Below are 3579 nucleotides of genomic sequence, written 5' to 3'. Positions count from 1 at the left end.
TTACTGTTGCTTTTAGCCCCAGGAGAACATCTCCTCCAGCTGGCTATTGACACACATCTCCTGGGGCTAAAAGCAACAGTAACATCCACCCTTAGGGGTCAGCCGCATTTAAGTGGCAAATATACTTCACCTTGTCGTGCAGTTACTGTTAAGAGCTCGTTCAGAGATTTAACATATATATATATATATATATATATAACGGAAAATACTGATGCGATACGATACCGGGAAGATTTTATACTCCCTCAGCAACAAAAAGATAACAAGAACACAATGTTGAAAACACCTCAGCAACACGGAGGTATAAGAGGTGATGCAGCAGAAAATTGCCTGAAATTAACAAACGTCAAATAATAATACTTTCTACCAAAGGCACAAGGCCTGGAATTTGGTGGAGGGAGTAAGTCGATTACATCAACCCCAGTACTCAACTGCCAGTTGTATTATCGAACCCGAAAGGATGAAAAGGCAAAATTAACCTCGGCGGAATTTGGAAAGCAAAGGAAAGTAATGAAAAAAATCCACTTGTAAAACTCAGATGAAAAATGCTATCAACAATAAATTAATGTGTGAACATCATAAAACAACGACGAAAACTGAAAGAAGTTGGATGAATATTGAATAAAAGAGAGAAAATAGAGTGAAAGTTTAGATTCACAATACTTTAAAAAAAAAACTTAATATATGAAAACACGTTTGAAAACACTTTTGAAAAATTTCCGAGAATACAAAAAGCATTAAGAAAAATTGGAAATGAATCAATATTACTAAAAATTTATTGTAAGCATTAAAAGGATAGAAAATAATGAAAAACATGAACTGGGTGAATATATCGATGTCGAATGACAATGAGAATTACTGAAGCGAAATATATACAACAGATATTGTTATAAAAAGACGGAGACACCATGAATATTACTAAAATAGGACTAGAAACCTTGGAAAGGGTAAGAAACAAACGAAATATACTGAAAGTAATAACTGAAAAAGAAACCGTCCGGAAGTCGACTGAATGAATATGAAATGATTAAAGAACGCGGCGGCAATAGTAGTTAAGTAGGCGAAGATGTTGAAATAGAATGATATCAAAGGAGAAATAAAAGAGGTTTTCGAAACAGTAGAAAGGGTTAGAAAGGATAAGCAAACGGACAAATATATGGAAATATAAAACAGAAAGATATTAACTATGAATTGAAACAGATTGAAAAATGAGTGGAGATGGTTAAAGAGATCTGAGTATGATAAATAAGAGCTAAATGTATTAGAAAGGCGGTGAGCTGTTAAAATCATTAGCATGTCGGACAAAATGTTTAGCTGCATTTCCTCCGGCCATTTATGTTTTAAAATGAAATCCTACCGAGATCAGCTTTTACCTTCCATTTCTTCGGTGTCGATAAAATAAAGTAGCAGCCAAGTACTGTGGTCGATGTAATCAACTTGCCCCTCCCCTCGTAATCGCTGACCTTGTGCTAAAATTACTTGTTCAGGATAATGTGATCTCGTTTACTTATATGCCATGGAAGCCAGGGACGCGGTTTTATGACTCTTAGAGCTCAGAAGAAAGAAATGTCTTAGAATTTAACACATAAAGCGCAACCGGTTACGATCGTGGCTGTCAGACACAGGTCGACAGGCCACGATTAGACGCATTTAATTTATAGGCGTTTGTTGGGGTCTAATGTCACTCAAACGCTTCTATAACCCCCAGAATGCAAGAGGATTAATAGTTCAACTAATGACGTTTCAGATGATGTAAAACTTGCTACCATTATATAGTAAGAAGATATTTGAACTATCTTTTGTTTCTTATGTGTGCGTGGTAGTTTTATTTTCATAAAATGTGCTCAGCAGTCCATGCTATGTAAGTGAAAATCTCAGCGTTTTATGGGTCAACTGAAAATATCAGATATAAAAAAAAATCTTTGTGTTTAGGTTGGTAATAAGAACAAAACATAATGAGAAAGTATATAAAGGCACGCTTTGCAACTGCGTAGTTTCAGGTTCAAACCCACGGCGCAGCAACTTGGACATATATCTTCTACTATGGAGCTTGGTCAACCACTGCCTCGCGAGTGATCTGATAGATGGAAACTGTGTGGAAGCCTTTAGTGTGTGTTAGTGTCTGTGTTAATATCTTACATACACTAAAGCTTGTCAACCGGTGTTCGTTTTGTTTTGTTGTTGCCCCGTAAATTAGCAGTTTGGCAAAGAGAAAACAATACAATAACCCCCACACTTTGAAAATTGACACTGCGGACGATTTATTCGACTGAAAAACTCTTCGTGGCTGTGCCCCAGCATGGCCAGATTCCAATGACAGAAACAAGTCGAGGAAAGCAAACTTATGCACAAAATAACGGGAATAGAAAAACAAGTGAAGAGAAGTATGCAGAAGCAAACGAAAGCCAAAGAAAATACCGAACACTTTCGAAATGACTGAGAAGTGGCTGAATACGAGTAATCAAGCATAAGATTAATGGAAAGTGATAGAAAAAAAAACTGGTTTCAAATTTTGGCACAACACCCGCAATTTCGGGGGAGGGGTAAGTCGATTACATCGACCCCTAGTGCTCAACTGATACTTATTTTAGCGACTCGGAAATGATGAACGGCAAAGTCAACGATCGGCAGAATTTGAACTCCGAACGTGAAGACGGGCGAAATGCTGCGAAATATTTAGCCCGACGTGTTAATGATTCTGCCAACTCGCTGTGTGGTAAGTCGTTTGCTTACGAACCACATGGTTCCGGGTTCAGTCCCACTGCGTGGCACCTTGGGCAAGTGTCTTCCACTATAGCCACGGGCCGACCAAAGCCTTGTGAGTGGATTCAGTAGGCGGAAACTGAAAGAAGTCCGTCGTATATATGTATATATATATATATATATATATATATATATATGTATGTATATATTTGTGTGTCTGTGTTTGTCCCCCAACATTGCTTGACAACCGATACTGGTGTATTTACGTCCCCGTAACTTAACGGTCCGGCAAAAGAGACCGATAGAATAAATACTTGGCTTACAAAGAATAAGTCCTGGGGTCGATTTGCTCGACTAAAAGGCGGTGCTCCAGCATAGCCACAGTCAAATGACTGAAACAAGTAAAAGAGTATATATTGATTTTAAATTTTAGTACAAGGCCAGCAATTTCGAGGAGCAAGCTAATCGATTATGTCGATCCCAGTACTCAATTGGTAATTACTTTAGCAACCGGGGAAAGAGGAAAAGCAAAGTGAACGTCGGCAGAATTTTAACTTAGAACATGAAGACGGGCGAAATGCTGCGAAATATTTAGCCCGGCGTGAAAACTATTCTGTCAAATCGCTACCTTGAATACGTCATATATTGAAAAGATGTTAAAGGAAAGAGATAACTATTTTTTAGACAGTTTCAAACAAGATAGAAATAAGTTGAAATCAACTTGATAGAAGATCGTAATATATGATTATTAAATAAAACAAGATATAAGAAAGTTTGAAAAATGTCTGACTAGTAAAATAAACGCTTCCTATTCATCTGCTTCGTTCTGTTTGGAAAAAAAGAAACAGAAAATAATTGAAAAACTTTGAAGCACAC

The sequence above is a fragment of the Octopus bimaculoides genome, chromosome 20 (genome assembly GCF_001194135.2).
Source record: "Octopus bimaculoides isolate UCB-OBI-ISO-001 chromosome 20, ASM119413v2, whole genome shotgun sequence".
Lineage (NCBI taxonomy): Eukaryota > Metazoa > Mollusca > Cephalopoda > Octopoda > Octopodidae > Octopus > Octopus bimaculoides.
Note: the sequence above shows the minus strand (reverse complement) of the source record.